At 36.2% G+C, this 23,958-nt stretch overlaps 1 protein-coding gene across 5 annotated transcripts in view; it reads right to left on the minus strand.

Moving 5' to 3' along the window:
- Positions 1-23,958, minus strand: part of LOC121304079 (sodium-dependent phosphate transporter 2-like) — a 100,956-nt gene that overhangs the window by 49,233 nt on the left and 27,765 nt on the right. For 2 of the 5 annotated variants that reach the window (XM_041235049.1, XM_041235092.1), the window contains exon 1: positions 3,681-4,073. The exons of 1 other annotated variant lie outside the window; for it this stretch is intronic. The gene's annotated coding sequence lies outside the window, so the exon portion shown is untranslated. Of the gene's footprint in view, positions 1-1,350; positions 1,545-3,680; positions 4,094-23,958 lie in introns of those variants that run through there. 2 more of the 5 variants (XM_041235058.1, XM_041235069.1) reach the window with 2 other exon arrangements.

Here is a 23,958-nt window from a genome sequence, read left to right on the forward strand (position 1 = left end):
GTGTTGGTGATCTCAGGAACAGAAGAGTGAGGCATTTCATACTGTTTTTGTTTTTACTGAAAAGCAAAAACACTTCTCTGGTAATGTTTTCAGATCAGCAGCCATAACTGCCCTGGTTAAACTCCACAAACATATCTGCCAATTTACTTTTAAGCCAATTGCTGGGCAGTCTAATGAGGAACAAGATTAGCCTGGGTTTGAATGCAAGCTCAGTCAATCCCAAAGAGAGATAAACACCCATGGAAGAATCTGTTCCAAAATGAAAGCTCAATGCGTGACAATATTGTCAGCCTTGCACTGAAATATAAAACTCTGCTCACTCTGCTATCACAAGAAGTAGTTTGGAATAATGTTTGCATCTAGGATCTACAGTCTAAACTAGAATCTAAATCACAGTACAGTGAAAATAATATTCAGCACACCTTGATTAAAAGTTCACAGTATACGAAAAATAAAAAAATAAACAAAAATACCTGCATCAATCGTGTCCATTTTCAACTCATTGTATCCGGCTTTGTGCTTAATTTTAATTATGATCTGGTCAATATTACTTGACAAACAACTGATCAAGTCACTGTGTAAAGCACATTCCCTACACTGTCTTAATATTTATCTGTATATTACTGGAGGCCTTTTGTTTTATTTAGCGTTGGAGTACAATCAATTTTGATTTGCAATGGGATCATAAATTATATACCAGGCAATGTGCCACTGTATTTGTGTTCATCTTTCACTGTTTCTTATACTGTAAAGAGAAGATAGATCCAGTTTATATTTAAAATACAAACTTACATCAGACGTACTGTTTGCCCATTCCCAAAGGCGGAATACATTAAAAGATTAGAAGATATGATGGCAGGTCTAAGAAGTCTAAAATCAGCATACCCCACTGAAGAACAACCCGTTAAACACCTACGTAATTTATATTGCAAAGTTTCTGAGAGTAGACCTTAAGGATAAACATGAACCAAAAACATATTAACCCTGCAGAGCATTGCTGTTACAATTAGGAAATACTGAAGACCACATAAAAGTAGCCAACTGTATTCTACATGTTCTTCAGAATATTTGATAGAGCCAGTATACACTTTACAAAAAGAATATTAATTGTATATAAAATACCAGGCAATGTCTTATTTGAATCATTTAGGCAGAAGCTGTAATTAGATATGGTTAGGATACTATTTTTCTGGTTAGATAAAAATCAGTTTAAATCACACAAAATAAGCTGCCATTGCCAACAACAGAAAGGGGAAAATTGTGCAATAGATTCAAAACTATTCTTCACACAAATCCTTAAACCCAACTTGATTCACATTCTCTTCCTTTTTTGGGGAAGCAAAGACTCACCTCAACGGAAGCACCAATAGGAAGAGCACTGATCTGAAAACTCCTTTGTGGGGGAACAGCCTCCTCACTAAGCATACGGTTGTGAACTCTTAGGCACCTCTTGTAAAAGAAGGAATAGCAGCCTCTGGTGTGGTTATGGTGCTTATAAATAATCCTGGGGTAGAAAAACTGTCAAATATCAACTTGAAAAGACAAAGTGCTTCCTGTGTACAATCTTTAACATGCTAAGCTGTCAGGTGATGCAGAAATCGGACATCTAGCATGTGTAATGTACTGGTACCTCTCCAGCTCTGCCATTTATTAACACTTACTTTCTTTGCATAACCCACAAGTACGATATGACTGGTGGCTTTCCTAAAAATGATTGTGCCGGTGCATGCGAACTGACGTCTGTCAAGTTCAACCAACTTTGCAGCCCAAAGGTAGTCCCACTTAGATAACGTGCTGGGTTTTTATATTTAAAGAGATTGGCTAAAACACTGGCCATATCTAAGGGAACATAGGGGTCACTCCGTGACAAATAACCCAACAGGTAACACTCATAGTTGCTCAAAGCAAAAAGAAATGTAAAATAATACAAATAAAAACCACACACCTCCAAATGCATGTTGTTTTCAGTCTGGTTGGAGCAAAGGGTCAAAAGTTATAAGGGGGTCATAATTTGGTTGATTTTAAAACCCCCAACCTTTGAATCAATCTTTTAAAACACATTAAGAAAAAATTAAAAAGTACAGTTAAATTAGAGCTATCGGTATGCTACAAAAGCTGATTACTACAAAAGGTATGTACATAATAGTACACAACAGATTTAGCAATGAAATGTTTTATCGTAATTTAATAGTGGTTCTGCTGCTTTTTGCAAAAAAATGTTAGTGTGACATACAGATTGATGGATGGATGAACAGAAAAACAGACAGTCCCCTATATTCCCAGAATCTGTCAACATAGCCTATGCTAAATAACGTTTATAACAGGTTTCATGACAATTGGTTGAGCAGCTCCAAAATGTGACACAAAATGCTACTATATTCCCTTCGCAGGGAATTCATCTCCAGCGGGGGCAGCTACTGTTCATACTTACACCACACTGTACCTATCTGGAAACCTGCTTATCCAGTTGTAATTGGGCATTAACATTATTTAGCATAAGAGTATTAGATTCTAGGATGTACAGCATGGGGTATGTACACTCGCTTATGTGTATGTCACACTTAAATTTTACATGCATTGAGAAAAATCTTGTCAGGTTGAAAAAAAGGTGGGATCTGATTTACAAATCGCAGACTGCTTAATTTGTACGCCGCTACCGGTTGTTTTTTTTTTCTTTATTTTTCGTTAAGACGTACAAGAATACCACACACTCTAACCTGTTCCACAAGCCTCGTGAAGAAATGAGGCACTGTACCTTTAACACGAAAATGCTGCACACTGTCCTACTGTTTCAATCAATCCGACAGAAAACTCGTCCCTTTAGGTTGTATCTGCAGGTAATAAATTGTTGTTTACCTCAGTAACGCATATATAGCAAAAACAGTTCAATTTATAGGATTCACAGTCCAGCCGATTATCTTTAATAATAATGTCATTGTTCGTTTCCCAAATCCTCGGTCTTGGAGAAAACAGGTAGATAGGCTGTTAAATACAGATGCCTTACAAAACAAACTGGTTTACCTGTTACATATAAGAATGTGACAAAGCAACACATATATCCTTAAACAATTAAGATACCGGTTAAAGCATATAAATGACAACCTCCCCATGGGTAAAACCCATTTGCACCAAAAGCTTACATTTTTAACGATCAATGTCTGAACCTGTCAGACTGCGTTTAAACTACAATGATCAGACTAAATTAAATGAAAAACAAGCAGCCATAAATAATGTTTAAAATGAAAAGTGTGCTATGTCGGCGGAATTTTTAAACAGATGAACGACGTTTTAAGGTTTTATCCATATACATGCTAACAAATATGGGGAATAGTTACAAATTTGTACAAGTAGCCTATGTTGCCATGCTGCTCCTCTTGCATCAACACAAAGACTGTCCAAATGGTCTAATTACAATACATTGATAAGACACCGATACAACCTAACGTTCTACATACTGTACCAGTACAATGTCACGAAATCTACAGGAATAGCCTGTTTGACCTTTTAAAACAGATGATTATTTTAAATGAGAGAAGCTTCCATGCAAAGGCCTGCAGCTGCTACACTACGAAAACCACGCTGCCTTTTCGTGGCTTTAGTATTAAATAGTTACACATTTGCCGCGCATTCCAAAGGAAGAGACATGAGTGGAATTGCAAAGAAAGCCATTCCAGTCTTACCAAAATAAACAATTCTTCACGATAAGAGCCGCGAATCTGTTGTTATCCTTTCTTCTTTTTTTTTCCTTTCCCTCTCCACTCTTCCCTAGAGTAGTGGCTGTGAGACCACAACGCACCGCCCCGAGATTTCAGATCTCTGCTGTTTCAGTACTGCCTTTTATTTAATAAGTGTACTTCTTATACAAAATAGTGTTAGATGTGGAACCGGACTGCCAGGCGTTCAGAAAGAGGAAACATCCGCTTGTCATACGCCACACTCGTGTGTGCTGTTCAGACGGAGAAATCAGGTTTCAAGCCGAGGTGAAACAGTTTCTCAGCGGTGGTGCTAGATGTACATTATGTACTTACTGCTGCTCACGCTGAACCGCCATTTGCATTTATGGGTCGAAAAAAGTTATGGACAGCTTATATAGAGTCAACAAACGCCAGAGGGAGGGGATAATTTAACAGTAAGGGCAAAGAGTGTGGTATATGGCGCTGCATATACCAGGTAAAGGGGGTGTAATATTGCATTTTACACGGCTGGGCAGTGGGCGTGCGGATGCGGCGAGTATCTTCAAAATATCACAGTATTTATGCTTTTAAAAATAATAAAATAGACAATAAGTTTTATAAAGTGTTACTGTCATTGTTATTGTATTATAATGTTGATATGCTAATAATATTACAGTTGTATTCGGTGCGTGTGCCACCATTCAAATAATGCGAAAACTGAAGTTACAGTGACAAGGTAGGGGCACCGTAACATATCAAAAGCCCAGAGCAACCTCTTACATTGTATCAGGTCTGCATTCTCTTGCCTTTAACAGAAACGTAAATATTGATAAACTAAACACTGCTTCCGTCCTGCCTGGGTGTCCCCTACTGGCCAGTGTGTTTTATTAAAAGTTAAAATGTTCAAGGGTAGCCATTCGCTTTAGTGATTTATTAAAGTGTGTTTGCTTTGTTTGTTTTTTTATTGACTGATTAAGGAGGATTCTATATTTTAGAATGTATTTACGTTATTGGTAATCTATTTATTTGTCAATAAATTGCACATATAGAAAGCATTTCACTGAGTTTAATTCTACTGTTAAAATGTAGTTCCATTCTTTACAACACTGGACATTTTCATCAACATCCGATGTGAACAACAACGTGGTGAATCGAGGGTTCAGCTCTGCAACCTGAAGCAATAATTCACGTGACACAAGCGCCCGCAGTTCTGCGGATCCTCTGAAGTTCAGTCACGCACGCTCACTGAGTTAAATCTTGCTGATGGTTGTCCTAGGTTCACTATCGAAGCGTTTTGATGGTTTATTTACAAAAAAAGACACAAACCATGAATACAACGCTTTACTTCGAATCAATAATGCTAAATTGACGTATAGAACTGGAAGGAATAATATACTGTTTGTCAGATTATGTTTTATATAATTTTCAATTAATCTTTGTTAAATTAATAAAATGTATATTCATATGCTGGCTACTGTTATAAAAATAAATGCAATGATTATCTGATATGTTTTCCAGAAGAGAGAGAGAGAGAGAGAGAGAGAGAGAGAGAGAGAGAGAGAGAGAGAGAGAGAGAGAGAGAGAGAGAGAGAGAGAGAGAGAGAGAGAGAGAGAGAGAGAGAGAGAGAGAGAGAGAGAGAGAGAGAGAGAGAGAGAGGAGAGAGAGAGAGAGAGAGAGAGAGAGAGAGAGAGAGAGAGATTTGCGTCTGTAGTGGCTCGGAGCCTAATGTGACAAAGTAGTAAAATTCTCAATTCAGAGGTCCAGGTTCGTGTCCATATAAGTTGCTGCGCCTTGTTTTTACTTTTTAGCAAACATTTTAGTTATGTTTTTTTCAAACCCAAAAGCACAGCAGCGTATATGTACAAATGGAGCTCCTATATTATTTAACATTTCATTTCTAATAAAATGCAGATTTTTTAAAAATACTTCCTTCTGAAAATTCTAAAATACGATTCTTTTAGTTTTGCATTACATTAAATGCAATTACTTTTCTTATTTAAATCTAAAACAAGCAGTTTTCTACAAGCACACTTGTTTGGATCGGCGGAGATTCGAAACCGGTCTTTAAAGAATCTGTAATTACACGACATGTTGCACTGGATAAATGGTTTACAAGTGAAATATAACATATCATACTTAGCATACAACACTAATTTTCGCGCTGAGTACATTACCCAAATTCTCAGATATGCCTTATTTTCTAAAGCAACATTATAGTGTTTTCGATTGTACAACAATATTAAATTTCGAGTATGATGTTTTTTTTTTTTTTTTTTTTTTTGAATATTCACATGTGCGGTTGATATATAACCAAATAACATTAAGTAAAAAAAAAAAAAAAAAAAAAAAAAAAAAAAAAAAAAAAAAATCTCTGTAAAAGCATGCTTTACAGGGTCTATCGTGTAAATTAGGCTGCAGATCATAATTTCAAATGCCTTCTCTTCGGAAATAGCAGCCTGTGTAACTCTTGAGTATATTCAATGACGCGGCTCTACCAATAGATGTCACTATGGAGCACGAAGCGCTTCCAGTAATTCGGATCAGCAAATGGTTCGAAGGGTTCAGTGTTTCAAGGGGCTTCACTTTTCCCATCACTAAACGGATTACGCCTTCCCTTTTTGAAACAGAAAAAAATGTGTTTTTATCATAAATAGTGGACAACCACGTTTATTTTCCATTTCCAAAATACTAGGGAAAGCATCTGACCGGTTATTTGACAGAAAAGAAGCCAGAAAGGGATGGGGACAATGTTACTCTCCTGATACCATGTTTATTAAATAAGCATATGTTAAGTACTTTGCTTGCACGCATACATGTATTCTGATTCACCAAGGGGAGCCTTCACAAGCACAATTGGCGTTAACGCATCTCAATGCTTCGAAAATATTTGGATCTGGAATTTGCATTTGAACCGCACACAGGGTCCATTTTACCCCCCATACGCTGTCTGTGGATCGTATTTGTAAAGATGTTAAAATTATTTCAGAAGAGTACGGAAGTGAAGAGCCAAAAACAAAACAACTTTTTCTGTAGAGGGTAGGGTTGGAATTAAGACATAAACAGATTTGGAACATTATCAATACTTTTTATGAGCGAATATTTGGTTATGGGTATCACAATTGTATGAAATGTTTTTAGACAGTAAATTGCAATAAGAACTTTAAACGTTCACAATATAAGGTTGCATTGTTTTTCTTTTTAATTATTTAGTTCAGCAACCAGCAAAACAACTATGCTTATCATTTACCTAATTGTACAAAATGTAAATATATCCATAAAAGAATGGTCATTAAAGTAAAAAGTAATTGTGCCTGTAAAAAACAAACACATTCTAGAAGTAGTCACTGCAGATTTGGGCTGGTACTGTTATATTCTTTTGACCTCTTTACCATGCCAGCATTTTGTATTTTGTGTACCTAATCCCATAAAATGTTTTTGTAATAGTAATCATCAAAAACAATCAAACAACCATCAAATGTATTTATAACTTTTTCAGTTATATGAAAGATTAATTTATGAATGGTTGTTAATAACAGGATGCTGCTAATCACACTACTTACTTCATGACCACTGGACAATTGTTATAACCATGTCAAATTGCATTGTGGTATACCGTGGTAAAAAAAAAAAAAAAAAAAAAAAAAAAAAAAAAAAAAAATCATAGTAAAGCCCTGTAAAGGACATGACAAGTCCTGCATTGAGCAGGATGGTAAACCAAGGTAAAGCTGGTTAAATGTAGTATAACAATGACAAAAGCATGGTAAACTGCAAATTAGTGTGGTAATCTAGCATTAGTCTACTGTGTGAGTCAGTTTTTGACTGATCATTTTTTGTTTAAAGATCTAACAGAAATGACCTACTTTCTTTGCATTGTCTGGGTCAATGGCCAGGCCCCTTGAGCAAGCATATTTGTAGTAATGATGGTATTTGATAAATTGAAGTCTTGGGGGAGTTTGCCCAGTACTACTGAATTGTAAATTGGCAAAGGCAATTAAGTCATACAAACGCTATTAACTGCGGTTATGCATTCTCCATATAAGATGTTAAACAGAGAAATTAGTATATTAATAAACTTTATACCCAGCTTTATGTGCAATTAAAGCAACATAAAGGGCCCTGTGTTGGTGTAATTTATATTTTGGAGACAGGTTTATTGTGTGTTTTTGGAGTTGATTTGTGTGATTAAATTATTGTTTACAGACGGGCGCTCGATTGAGACTTGCTGCCTGCTAGGCTTGGTTGAGGGGAAGGGCAGCAAGTGATTAGATGTGCAGGTCCTCAATCAGTAGGTGGGCGGGTCTTGACCGAGTGTCCGTCAGCATAAACACATCCGGTGGAGATGGCTTGGGGCGATTGCAACGCCATGCTCCACGCTGCAGGAACGACCCTGAAGCTGCACAACCCTGAAACTGCAAGCGGTGCTTGTGAAGGCAATGCCCAGCCAAGGCCGTATGAAGCAGCAGGAGTTGTCGTATGAATACCGGCTCATCAGTAGGTTAGTTTAGGGGATAGTGATCCCATGTAATGTATAACGAGGGTTACGTAGTGTAGCCGGTTCCTGGAGCGGGACGCCTCGTTCAGTAGGGCTAGCGCTCGCCCTGTGTGGCACCTTTTATTTGTAGTTTTCGCAATGTGTTTTATTTTTGTACAGCTTGCTGTATGTGTCCTCTGTGCTTTACGCTGGTAACGTCACATGACCCTTTTATTTATTTTCAGTTTTTGTGAATAAATCCTGCGCGCCTGGGCTGTTGTTTCAACTTCACCTCCTAATATACTGTGCATTTCCAAGCAATTGCAATTAAAAAAATAATACTTGTTTTGTTACTTTTAGAAGACATCAGTGAATTTACCACACAGTACCTTGTCATTTTTTTATGAGATCCTTAAATGTTTGTGTATGCAATACACTCAACACAGGTTGCGTGCCAGTTGCTAAGGCCTCATTCAATGCTAGAAACAGATGATAGTTAGTGGACGGTATGGGATTAGTGTTTTGTTATCTTTATCTTTACATTTTTATCAAAATACATTGACCATGGAAGGTCATTACCAAGGAAACAGACACACTGAATTTAAGATAATACATGAATAAATCGTGTGTGTGTGTTTTACAAGTACTGGAGTTTATTCCATGCTTTAATCCTACCAGTATTTTGTGGCAAATGTCTAGTATGACTCCTATATAAATATTTCAGGAAACAAATAAAAAAGCAAAAAAGACATACTTCAGTATTCTTATCTGACAAGACTTTACTTTCCATAAACAACCTCCTGCAATGCACAACGCCTGTTATGTATCATACAGGTTTGATTGGGATGTGGCAGTCATGTGACCCCCACTAAAACCTTTTCACCTACCACCCAGGGGGTTCCGACTTCTAGTTTTAACTACTGTTCTCAACAATTCATAAACCCTTTGCCAATCTTCAGTAGCAATGCAATTGTTCTCTAATAAGGGGCAATGGTAGTACGATGACAGCTGCAACCCTGAAAAAAGGCAATTGTGACAACATTTTCAGACAGTATATTGATGTACCAATGGTATCAAAATGCAATAAGCCAATATAATGGTAATTCATTGCAGTACCATTTCCCATTTGCAGTGAAATTCCTTTTTGTAATGTGTAACAATTATTGCAGTTAAAGAGGCAGTACAATGGAAAGCAATGCAAGTGAAAAAGTAAGATTTGCTAATGAATCATAAGGTGTACGGTAACTTACATCTTCATGTCAGTTCAGTTGAAGGTCACTATAATAATGTATGTACAGTAGGTAGGGTTTTATAGTGACAGTAAGACATTCTGTCCCAATCAACAGATAACCTACACCCTTATTTCTTAACTCCTTTTGCAGATGTCATGTATTATTAAAACAAAAAAAAAAAAAAAAAAAAAACTGCTGTTGAATGAAATGTCTTTTCAGTTACTTGCTGGGGCAGCAGTTATTTGTGAATGGGTGCTTGTTCAGTGCTTGCGGTTATGTCTGCTATACTGTCAGCATGAGGAAATTGCCTTGGCAACACAGTAATGAAAACACGGGAAACTATTGGTAATGTAGTAGGCTTGTAAATAATATATACATTGGGGTGTGACAGGGCGGGATCATAAAGGAGATAGGAATAAATGAGATCATCATTTGCCCTTTGTCCGCTATCACAACAGAAATAAATCAATAAAACAAACAGTCAATGGTAGATACATTATCGAAAAAAACCAAAACAAACAAAAAAAAACCCAGATAATTAAAATGCAATAAATTGTAGATAGTTTTACATTTAATAACTTAATGGAGGTGTAAGATATGCAGTGCATTGTTTATTGGGGATGTGGCATGAGCAAAGGTTCCTTTAGTACTCATGCCAGGTGGCACTAGCTACAGTCAGACATGGTACCAGCAAGCACCACCAGAGCTCTTTGAGAGCATCTCAATACTGACTTGAACATCCCCTACCATTAACTAATATATTCTACTTTCTGTTGAGATTCACATTTTTCAGTAACCACATCCTAGACATTTTTCAAACTCAGAAGTTAAAAGCAATTATCCTATCCCCCTGTACCGTGACAAGACCGGTATACATTATAAACTGAGACTCAGATGAAGGGCATATTAGCCCACAGCACGACTTGCTTTTAAAAGTTGCTTAAACATGAGTGAGGCCATATGGTGGTATCAGACATAAGGCAAGAGCAAGACAAGCCTGCTGACTGTTACAGTATTTGCACATACTTAATTGCAGGGTATAGTAGGCAGGTGTCTGTATGCTGAACGGGCATTTCTACCTTGGGAACTGCACTTATATGTGAGGGCAGGACATCCGCTGGCACTTGACAAGTGAAAACACACTTGCATATTATCTTTGCTTGTGCTGTGCTTCTTTCAATTATTTCACCCTGCAGTCAGTTCATAACAGGGTATGACAGTCCACCAAGACATGTGTGCCTCAACGGATTGGCAACAGGGCAGGAATGTTATGCTGACCAGCGTCATGGGATTGTTTTTCAGGACATTTAAAACCTAGCCCGCTTAACTTTAGCAAATTAGAATTTAAAAAAAAAAAATCCTTTAGCACCTGGGGCCAAATCGTGGGAAGCATACCAGACTAGTGACTTTTTTTTTTTTTTTTTTTTTTTTTTTAATTTAGTAGTCGCCAATTGTTTTTTTTTTTTTTTTTATCATTTTCTCTCAATTTAGAATAGCCAATTATTTTTAGGCTCAGCTCACCACTCCCACCCCTGCGCTGACGAACACGCAGTGTCCTCTGAAGTGTATGCCTGTCAGCCGACTGCTCCTTTTCACACTGTTGACCCACCATGCAGCCACCTCAGAGGTGCAGTGTCGGAGGACAAGCAGCTTTTGGCAGTTTGCAGGCAAGCCCGCAGATGCCGGCCAGACTACAGGGTTCGCTAGTGAGGTCGGCAGTAGAATAGCCTAGACTCGCACCGGCAACATCCAGGCTATAGGGTGCATGCTACACTCCATGTGAAGTGTCTTTACCGGATGTGCCACTCGGGAGCCCTGGCTAACTTCTTTTTTGATGTTTATTTTTCTCTGGTTTACAAAATTCTGTAATAAATCACTCACCATCCTTGGAAACATATTTATTTTTTTAGTCTATTCTGGGTCTTTATTGAAACATCATCAAACCGGTTAACAGGTTTCATGTTGTTCCAATGAGGAATCCCAGTCAAATACACACAGGTGCGATTTATTACTATTTTGTGCGCCCTTGAAAAATGCATGTTGAAAAGTAGCAAGCTTATCCACAATGATAAATCTTCTTAATGTTGTTCAGCACATGCTCCTTGGGTTGTGCTATATCAGTCAGTTGAAAGGCAGTTAGACATTAAAAATAACTGATCAGATCACACATATTATATTGGAGGCTATTAGATCACCCAGTTCATATTGGGAGTTATTAGATCATACAGATCATATGGCCAGTGTAGTTAAATTGTATTTTGACACTCCTGTTGTGACAGTAAGATGATTCAGGGTGACAAGTTATGATGATGTGTTGAGCTTTTGAGCTGGTCAATGAGTCACTGAAGAGGGGAGGTTCCATTGTGACATTGTAAACTGCTGGATACATTTATTGTAAATCAATGCATACAGTGGTTTTGAGAATTGGGCCCAATTGTTTACAATCCTCATTGGGATTCAAATAAACCTTTCTGATTCCTGTAACTTTCACTGCAGCGAACAGGGTTGTGCAGTATTATATATGACTCATTTGCAGGACAACATTTGAGGTCCCTTACTGGCGATTACAATATAATTTAATATCCCTTGTAATAGCTTATCACAGTATTTTATATTCTATGCATTTACTATAGTTTACCCTGGTTTATTGATGTGATTTACCACACCTTGTTATTCTTTACCATTCTTACCTATTCTTTGCCATGCTTTTACTGTGCTTTATTACCCTTTGCTGTTTTTACTATGGCAAACTTTTATGTTGGTAAAAAGGGTTTTTACCAACATTTCTATAGATTCACAGTTTTTACAAAAAAATATACAAAATATCCCATATAACAGTAAACTACAGAAATCATAAAAATGATTTTTTTTGTTAACAGATTTTAAGGGTACTGGAATTGTGCATTTCAAAAGCAAACCCTTTCCCAAGAGAATACTGTTTAATTGGAATTCCATACCGTTATGCAGCAGCAGACCAGTTAATTAAGTAAGTAAAATGGGAAAGATTCCATTTACTGCATAAATAATGTGTGACCAACACACATCGAAACCATTGAGTTCATTCACAATCATGATTTTAACACATGATGATTTGTCATTATTTAGGTGGTGTGAATAAGGTATGTGGCATAGTAACGTCCTGGTCAAGGCTGGTCAGCAGCAGAAATAGCACAACACAGACCCGGAAAGCTGCAGTCCAGCACTTTGCGCACTTTTATTACTTCACAAACAAAAGATTTACACAAAAATCGAAACTCAAAAAATTAAAAACAGCCCCCCCAGCTGCAGCTATCTCAGTCCACTTACCAACCTTTCTCTCAGCACTGTTCAGGCTTTGCAATGCCTTCACTGAACGATCTCTCTCTTTTCTCCTCAGCCCAAACAATGTATTTGTTCTTTTATAGCATGTGGACAGGAGATAATTGACAATCAATAAATCAATTAACACCTGGCCATGTTCCGCACTTTGATGACCATATCTAGTACCAACATAAACATTAACAGCCAATGTTATTTACAAATATGTGGCTGTAAAATGGGTGGCCATATTTGCTTCAGGCTGTTCCTCCACTCCTGAGCCAAGATGGTTGCCAGCCACAAAAACACATATTCTAATGTGCAAGGCCTCTGCCCTGCCACAGGTATAACATATTCCAGTACAGTACTACATAATACATTTTCTTTTAAATTCCTGCCTCTGCTCCAGGGGAACAGAGGACTTCACACTGCAGTCCTAACCACAAAGTGAGCACACATTTTACACAAAATGATGCACCACGTGCCAAGAATAAAGGAACCTCTTTAATCTGAATGTGCTAAACCATGATGTGATATGTGACCTAGGAAATTATGCACATTGTGAAATTATATGTGGACCGAGGTGATTTAAGGAGTCACTGTCTAAAATATCTTGGTTTTCCAATGGCTGGCACTTTTGAGCCCTTTATGACCTCTGTAAGCAGGTTTATGAGACACTATCAGTTTATTGCCATGTTATATCCAGTCAGTGACAGGATGGCAAAGGGTTAGAGAGACTCAGAGACAGTAGCTGTGGGTTTGCATTTATTAAACCAAAAATAAATCAAAAACACAAAATAAACAGGGTAAACAAAACAAGTCACGAACACAAAACAAAACAATGCTAATGTCAGGCTGGGCATTCAGGTTCACTGATTCGTATAGCCATAAAACAAACAACACAGTGTTCACTCACTGACTCCCTCCCAACAACTCTCTCAAACAATATATATCCCCATATATCCCATGTGGCTAGAGCCTAATTTCTCATCAATTATTCAATGAAAGCTCCAACCACTTTCCCATGTGTATTTGGCAGGGATAGGAATTAACCCCACCTCTGTGCATAGTGTTGAGGGTTTTGAGATATGTTAAAGTCAAGTCCAGCGGATTAAAATGGCATTTATCAAAGCAACACAAAAGAGAGTGGTCATTAACATTGACTGGAGTAGAATATATGTATTTATTCAGGGGGGGAGGGGGGTCTATTACTTACGTAACAGCAAGTGTTTGTGTGTTTTTATGCACTAGGTATTAATTTCATTTTACTGCTGTACTGTACACTGTATAGGCTTACTTTAAAAATTTAATGTGTACAAAGAACACATTAATGTAGTTTCAGCACAATGATTTATACATTTAAAATACATGGAGCATTATAAATGTGTGTACGATTTTTGTCTTTTTAAACCAGACCCCTCCTTATAGACAATTTGTCTATCTCTGGACATGTCCAGTTCATTGAGGGACTACTGTACACACATGGTTGAGCCTACAATACATTTGGTAGCCTTAAGAAAGACACAAAATACAGCACCTGCACTCTGTTTTCATATTCTGTGAAATGAAACACTAAAATATCACTGAATAGTTACTATGGAAAATACTTCTGAATGTAAGAGCATTTAAACAGAAATAGTCTACATCCTATTAGCTGAATACCACTGCTACAGAGAGCAAGACTGACACTAAATCAATGATTCATTTTCACTTAGAGCTGAAAGGCAGTGACTGAAAACCATTGCAAATCCTGTATCACTGACTTTAATGGTTGCCCGGGCCCTTAGTGACTCTGATGAACCTTTAATTTCATTAATCATTTTACCTTATTATGATGTCTTTTTCTTTTCTGAAAATGTCATGTCATACGAACACAACACTACTGAAGAGAAACAGGCATTTGTAAAACTGAGCTGAAGGTTTCAACTGTTGTTATGGCAACAGAGAAGCCAGATGAAAACGTGTCTGTAGTCAGATGTCATAAGCAGACTATGAAATAAGGTTATTTTCAATTTAAAGCACACGCCTTGCAAATCAATGAAGTAGAACAGTTGGGCTATCGCTATAACGTTTTTGGAATATAGTACTTGATTTAAATGATAACTCCAGCCCACAACTTCCTGAGGATTTTAACAGCAGCCTGCTCAAATACATCAAATACATCTATTTGTTTTCCATTTTGTCATAATTGCAGGTGAAATGACGACAGCTATCAGGTCATCTGTGTGTGAGACACATTATTGTCTTGATCACTCATCAAACCTCATAGGCTGGTTTCACAAATCCTGATTAATACACGGTCTCGGTCAACCGTACCTAAAGTAACATTAGGTAGTCCAAGACTTGTCTTAATTGGGGTCTGTAAAACCAGCCCTAACACAATCGCTTAGTACAGAAATATAATAGACGAACTAAAACCTTCAAAAACAGTTTTTGAATTTTTTTCTCTGAGTCACAATTAGAAAGATAAAATGCCAGATGTATCAAGGTCTTTACAGTGAATGCATTTTAAACCAGTAGTTGTGAAATAATTTTAAACTGTTAAAGTTACATAACTACATTACTTTCAACTTATGTATACTTACAGTAAAATAAATGAAAAATGAGCAGAACGATTAACAATCGCTGTTGTGGATACTGTATCCCCGTTCATGCACCAGACACACAGGAAGCAGCCTTTAGTGCACATTATTTGAAAGTCAACATTGATAAGCCTTTTAGTAAAACTACATTTTCCTTTCATCAAGCAGAAAAAAGGTAAATTAAACATAGCTTGAAGGACAACATTTGAGGTTCCTTACTGGCCATTAGAGACCTATTGACCAATCGGGTTGAAGGAAATCTCGGTTTCATTATCTAATAAAACATACAGTACAGCAATAAATGAACTGAATAATGTATATGTTTTAGTATTACTTCTACAATCTGGTATGTGCTGGAAAATTGGTTTCAATGAAATAATCCATGTTGCCACAGTAACTAAATACCATGATACCGGAAGGTTTAAATAAGAACATAAAAACATAAGAACATAAGAAAGTTTACAAAAGAGAGGAGGCCATTCGGCCCATCTTGCTTGTTTGGATGTTAGTAGCTTATTGATCCCAGAATCTCATCAAGCAGCTTCTCGAAGGATCCCAGGGTGTCAGCTTCAACAACATTACTGGGGAGTTGATTCCAGACCCTCACATCAAATAGAAAGGAACAGTAGACTGTTACAGCATTAACCGTAGTAACTGACAACACAAACACATTAATAGATTTAAATAGAAATGCATGTGTAGTTACCATGGCATCAAAACCTATAAGTACCTCCAATGTTTGTTTGTTTTTAAACACATTTTCCCTTGATAAAGGTGTGTTAAACATACTAAAACGTCAGGAAGTTGTATAATAAGTTAATTAGTTGTGTGTAGAATTATCCTACTGAAGAGACTGCACAAGATGACATCATTTATACAAAAGAGACTCCTTACACACCACATAATCAGCTTATATAACCTCAACAATTTGCTCAAGAAAGAAGAACAGCAACAACAACTGAACTAAAGTTCCAAAGCTTTTTCAAGCTGAAGGGGTGCTGAATGGATTGAATTAATTAGGTCACTGTGAGCAGGCCAAGAATAATAGGACCAACACTCACATCCCAGAGATTGGCACAGACAAAGCAGCTATGATTACTTTAACGCGGTCAAAGCTATTTTGGGCAATTTTTGAGGTATTCAACAAAAAGTGTTTACTTGAAGTACTCACATATTTATTATAGCAGTGACACAGATGGCTGCATGGTGTGATGTCAGCCCAGGAAGGAAACTGAGGAACAGTACTGCGGGTGAAGCGCTGGATGTTTATTCATCAAATAAATCAAAACAAAACACTTTAACACACAAAGAAAAAAGGAACAGTGGCCAAAACAAATACACAAATACAATACAAGCATCAAGCTGGTCTATCCCTAGCATGAGCAGCAATTGTTTATCTTCATTCTAGATCACTCTCTCACTGCTTGAACCCTCTCTCCTTTATGAGTAGCTGCTACGCTTTTATATATGTGGCCATCAATTTGGAGATGGCCACATTCCACACAAATTTAGAGGGATGGGGCTTTAACCCCAACAACGCTGAAAACAATAACAAAACATTGTTTTGTTAAATAAACACAAAACAATATATTTAAATCATAATAATATCCCACTACATGTGTTCTTAGTAATCATTTTAAAAGCTTCAGCACATATTTTGTTCATAGTGGGTATTTAAAAAAAATCTGAATACATAAGTATTCCTATAAGCTCTGTCTGAAAATAATAATGATGCATTTCTCCAACCCTAAAATAAGATTGAGGCTGTTATCATTTGTTGTGTATTAGCATATATCTAATGTTCTAACCTGTGCACCAGACAATTTGTATTTCTGTCATACCATCTTTGTGAGTAGTCCAGTTCTATATCAGTATTTCGGTGTTATTTGGTTGTAAAATACTTAACACAGGTGAAAGAGAATAATAATAATAATAATAATAATAATAATAATAATAATAATAATAATAATAATAATAATAATAATCTTTCTTTTTATATAGCGCCTTTCATAGTTGATCTCTATCACAAAGCGTTTTACAAGATAGGAGACTAGGGTGTGTGAACTGTGCATCAGCAGCAGAGTCACTCACAGCAATGTCTCACCTGAAAGACTGAGCACAAGGAGGTTCAATGACTTGCTCAGGGTCAGAGTTAAAACTCAACCAGTATTAAATAAAAATCCATTTAATTTTATTTTCTCTTAATAATAATTCAACACAAGAAGGTGTGATCATACTTAACACTTTTAAAATGTTTAACATTCATTATATTTTCATTAAGTCTAAGATACAGTAGACAGAAAGTAAAACAATGGATACATGGGTCAATTATACATATGAATAAAGTAGGGGACATATGAAGATATAATCATTTTATTATTCACAGTTCAAGCCTATGGAATGAATGCAAAAAGATTATTATGATTCTTTTTTATGTGGTTTTCTGCAATGTGTACTAGTTCTATTTTGCTATGTTGTGTTGTGTTCACACAGGCCTTATTAGAATCCCTATTAGTCTGGCCACCTGTTAATGTGCTTCATTTGCTCAGGTACTCTTGTAATTCAACCACGGCTTTGTTCCATTAATGATGTAATTGCATTTTTAATGTGCGCCTTTCTGTGTCATATGAATTTGTGCCAAAATAGGGACAACAGAGTTTATAGATTTGAGGCTATTGTTTAGAAAGGGATTAGGTTCAGACAGTCTGATCTCATTCTGAGTAATTCACATGCACCTGCCAGTTTAGAAATTTGTTTCTCTTTAAGGAGAAGCTAGAGCCAACAATGCAAATTCCAGCTCCACCGCTAACTTAGTGAGTTAGGGTTTTCTAGAGTTTTCTATGAACAAAACTCACATTTCTGATTCATCCCTAAAACAGCAACACCTTCTAGGCCATCTACGCATAAACCTTATTATAATTTAAATTACAACTTTACCTAAAACCTTTAACTTAATCCTAACCTTAAAGTAACTACCAGATGGGAAAACTATCCAGTCGCCCAGGGAAATGCTTGGAAATGTTTTTTCTCTGCACAATCGATACTCTTTTTAAAGTGCAAGGTAGCATTTAGCACCAGACAAACGAGACCCCCAGAGACACATTATTACATCGGACAGATAACGAAGGTGAATGTGTACACTGTACATAAAGTATGGGGGGAGTCTGACAACATTACAAAAACGTTTAGGCAAAATCCATGTCACTGATCTCGATCACCTCCGTGGTGGATTTGTACGACCTGCTATGCCTGTTATTTGTTCGTGTGTAGATTAGACACAGGTGTTTAAAGCCAAGGACGAACTGCAAATCTGCAATCACCCAAGGAAACTTTATTGCAATATCCAACATGCCATTTTCAATACCAAGATTTAATTATTTACTCAGTCATTATTTATTTACAGTAGAGGTCAGCTATCATATAATGTATGTTTCCAGAGTTCAGATAGGCTACAGTTGCATTGATCATGTCTTGGTAAAGTAGTAACATTACACTGGGTGCAAATAACTGTATATCATTTTAGTAATACAACAAACATTCCGTAAGGTTACAAATGGTTAAAACATGTGAATAAATCTAATTCATAACCACAAGTATAGAAAAGGCTAAAATGTTTTCATAACTACAAATATTGAATGATCTGGTAGACTGCAAGAAATTAACTCTGGTCCTGTACACTTTCTCTCTGTATCGTGAGCGTCACAGTCGCTGTTTCAAGGTGAGTTATATACTCTTTCATTTATTAAAACCCTCCTTTTCCAAGTGCAAATTAACTCCTGATAAATGATGACAATTAACACAGATTTGCTTTTAAATTCCTACACAAACAAAATAGTCGCAAGAAGCACTGCTTGTTAAGGTATTAAAATTATTTCGTAAATCAACATAATTTCAAAAATCACATTAGCACGATTATTTAATAACAAAATAGGCACAACGACCGCTTGAAAATACCGAAATCAATGCTACATACTGATTTGATTTACATTTGGAGTTTACAACGTTTTGAAAATCCTACCCATAGTCACGTGTTGTAGCACACTCCTTCAGCCTGGAAACAAGGACATTTAAGATCATACTTTCACAAGACTAAAATACCTACAATAGCAATTCTTGACATCCTAAGAAGCAGCCACAAATTCAACCAACTCCCAGATAAGAAATCCAGTAGTTCATTCTTTTTTAATATAGCAATTTCTTAGAAGGGGATACATATAAGAGAGAAACTCTTTGAAGTACCCTTATAAAAGTGATCAATGTTTATGCTATGTATTTACCATGCTTTACCTTGGTTAACAATGGATGTACCATGTGATTGGCTGTTCCAGCCTCTTCTATGCTTTTCTAAACTGATATGTTTTGACCATGGTATGCTGCATTAAACTGCTTAAAACCTGAATTACTATACTTGCATTTAATCGCTGCAGTATTTTCTTTTTGATTATGCCTTTACATAGCTGACTGATAAAACTGTCAGCTCAAGCATACAACTATATTCTCAACTTTTCATGTTAATTAAAAAAAAAAAAAACATGTATTTTACTGGCATTACGTTTAGAGAAATGGAAGGGGGTAAGTTTAGTGTTCTAAAATCTTTAACAGGCTTGGGGTAAAACACATAGCTGTCATTTGTAAAGGACTCTACTATTTGAGAAACTAAGTTTCGGATTTCTAGTTCAGTACATTATTAGATGCTATAGCCCAAGGTGCACCTGTATAGTTGCATTCAATATAATAATGAATACTCAGAATAAAGGTGTCACCTATTGAAGTAAGATCACAAAACTAGTGACCATTTCATGCCATCAATACTCAGGGTCACAGAAAAAAGTACAGTATGCTAGCTTTATTACCAGAGCAAGCAACACAAAATACTGTAAAAATAGAACAAAAAAAACCCAACTGGTGTTTATTCCACTTGTTCACAGTTTCATAAAGAATAGGTCTGTCTGCAATACAGATTTTGATGCGTCCCGCATCTGCAAGGTAGTAGTCTTGTACTGTACATACAAGCCTCAGTTGTGTGATGAGCCAGCTTGATAAACTTAGTGCTGTTCTGGAAATTATAGATTTCAATCAAACAAAAGCTGTTTTTTGTGGTTGTTCTTTTTCTAAAGGATATAAGCTGAAGCTCATGCTTCATACCAGTGTGAAGTAATTATTTCCAAACCTATTCATTTTATTCTAAGCACATATCCAATTGTTAATACGTGGACATTCTAAAAAAATATATATATATCACTTCACGTGCAGATAAAATGTTTATTGGTATGTGAGCAAAGTGATTGCACAAATTAGTTCATGTCCTGGGATTCAAGTTAATAATTAATTAATAATTGAATCCCCCCACTACATATATATATATATATATATATATATATATATATATATATATATATATATATATATATATATATATATATATATATATATATATATATATGTGTTGATGTTTCACTCACTCAGGGTTGTGTGTTCGTGAATGGAGAATGGGTGTGGAGTTAGGAGTTAAAAATAGATAAAGAAGAAAAATAACAATTGCTATTGTGCTGGAGGGTCAGCACGATACCTGTTTGTGTGGTGTTCATCCAGCGTTTGTTTGTAGGTCTGTTCGTTTGGTCATTGTGCCTTTTATTTTGAGTGTTTTGTTTTTTCAGCCTTTTATTTTCTGTTTTATAAACCAGCACAAGCAAGCTCATTCACCTTTCACACTCAGTACTGTGTGTTCTTCCTGGTCTGATGTCACCGCTCAACCCATCCTGTGACATACCCAAATTATTCTCTCACCTTACTCTTTGGGTGAGTAACAAGCAGCTGATGCTCATATGGGTTTAAACACATAATAATACAGGTGTGAGCGTTTCAGTGACTTAAATGTTTAAAGCCTTTTGATCTACACACTGGGGATAATTGTATTTAAAGATTGAGCATTATTTTATAGAAAGCAACAAAACATCTACACTACTAATTGCAATTCTAAACTGGACAAACATTTACTTTCTTACAATAACAGCTTACAAAAGTTAGGTTTCTGAAAGGCTAGCAAAACCATTATATTATATTAAACTAATCCACAAAGGTATTGCTTACAGTATCTATCCTGTTATTTCTATACTATTTTTTTCACCACCTTCAGCACCAATGGAATACTTGTCTTCCTCTTATCAATCAGTTTCAATATTCAATATAACTCGACTCGCAATTATGACACTGCCCCATATTCTATAAAAATATCCAACCATACTTCTGCTTAATAAATCATTAAATGAGTCTGTGACTCACCTGTTTAAAGTGAAATGATTATGATGCCTGCTTTCAAAAGGAATTAATTTAACCTTTGACCATGCATGTTACAGTACCAAATCAATCATAACAAATTATGAATTTAAAGCTTCAATAAAAAGAAATAAACTTGTATTTTTTTAGTCTAAGCATGTATTATAATAAAACCTACAAGCTCTAACAAAGATTTTCTGGTTCTATTTTTTTACATGTTTGTATTTTGGAATCCTCCATCTCTGTCTCGCGCAGCGTTCTCTCTAAAATATTTGTTGGTTCTATTGTCTGTGTAGCAATTCAAATGAATAGTCACAGGATGAATTGAGTGATGATCTGAGGGTGTCTGGCGCTTGTACTAGTTCTAGATAGCCACTTTGTATTATGAGGGAACTGCATGGTTTATTTATCCAACAAATATTATTATCCTAATCTTTTTTTGTGGTGCAATGATAAAAAAAACAAAAAAACACATGGGTTCCTTGATAGCAGGTGTATTTACCTGCCAATAGCATGAGTGATGGAAATGCACAATTATTTCAAATTTACAGGTTTTGAACAAGCTGTCAAGAGTTCAAAATCTGACTAACAAATGTCATCATTATCTGTGCTCTAAGCACCCCTTGGATACCCTTTTCTGATGGCTCTTTGCCCCATCATTTATGGCATGTTACATTTTTGAGATTATTTGATTTTCCTTTTTGTGTTGAGCATTTTACAAACAAAGCCAATCTGTAAGAATGCTGGCCTACCTTCTGTCATCTATGCAAATTGTATGGTGTACGCTGCTCTGTAGTTCTCACTGTATAGCCACTTTTGGTTTTTGCCACCAGCTTCTAATCAACTGAGACAGAGAGCAGAGTTTGGCCAATCAGAGACAATTACAAAAGGGGATGATTTATGTTATATACCATTAGGCAGGTAACAAACTAGTATTTTGTACCTACTTTAATATAAGTGAATGCACACAGAAGCATAGGTGCACTGTTTGTCTTGAAGTAGCTTCAGTACGTTGTCAGTCTTTCCAAAGCCAGTACAATGTTGCTAATATTGGCATTATTGTCTGTACTTAAAACCAATATAACATTTATGCCAAGTTTTAGCAGGGCCCTTTGGCATGAATGAAACCAAAATTGCATACTAACAGAGATAATAAAATTGTTTATGTAAAATACAGACTAAAGTCCAAATAAAAATGTGCAAGAAAAAAAAAAGTAAACCAAGGCTATAAATAACTGAGCCAGAACTAAAAATACACTCAAACAGGAAAGCATTTGTAAGAATTTAACATATTATTGTGTTTTAATTGATGTAACAGTTTTGTAACTTTGTTAAAGTTTTTTGTGTGTTTATGCAGCAGCTCTAGAAGCTGTAACTCTGCTCTTGATGACCAAGCTGTTAATGTGTACCGGATTTAAAACCAGTGACGTACAGTGACTTGTATTTTCTGCTTGATATTTATAGACAGGATGCTTTCCCCCTAACTCCTCACCCCAACAAGAAATACAACACATATATTCAAAGGCTGTGGGGCAGCCGTGTGATAGGCAGGCAAAATCGTCAAGGACTGTCAACTCACAGCAGTAGCCCTGTAATCTCTAGCAGACAACTGCAGGGTCAGCCTTGGTCCTCCAGACGCCTGTAACTTACCTACATCTGCTCCCAAGCTCAGATGTATAGTAGACCTATACAGTACATGAACACCTAACGCACTTTCTTTTTACTTTAGTCTGTAGGCTACCGGTAACATAAAATAAATCACCCTGCAGCATTGTACACATTACTGTACAGTACAATGCGAAAATAATAAAACTATTTAAAATTTAAACTGTATGATTTACCTCATTTTCTTTTTTTACTGCAGCCTACATAGTATGCAATTAACACAAAATTAACACATAACATGTCACATTGACACATTATGACACTATACAGTACCTTACATATAGACTGCATACACATAAATCATTTTTAAATGTACATGGAACACCTTATAGTGTACACATGGCCTACCTGCTATTTGTTTCTATTGGTATGAGTTAACTTTCTTTTCTTTGCAAAAAGCAATTAAAGACTTAAAATTCTGAATTTTAATTATTGTTTCGAACCACTGGAGTCGATCAGTATTTCTAGAAGCTTAGTTTATATTCTGCAGAATATGTTTATATGCCCTCCTTTTATGTTGTTCTTCATTTCAGTGATTTAGTAGGCTACTTGCATCTCTTCTTCCATTTATTTTCATCCTGCCTTCGGTGTCAGTATAACAGTCTTTTTTTTCAGTGTGTCTCTTTGAATCATGCAATTCACAGCGACCTAGCTTCAAATTAAATTGGTTATTATTGGGGAACAAACGTGTCTGGCATATCTGAATATACAGCATAATGGTATCTATACTAATAGCAAGGGAGTGATCATAATTATTTTT

Source organism: Polyodon spathula, chromosome 2 (assembly GCF_017654505.1).
Source record: "Polyodon spathula isolate WHYD16114869_AA chromosome 2, ASM1765450v1, whole genome shotgun sequence".
NCBI classification, from domain to species: domain Eukaryota; kingdom Metazoa; phylum Chordata; class Actinopteri; order Acipenseriformes; family Polyodontidae; genus Polyodon; species Polyodon spathula.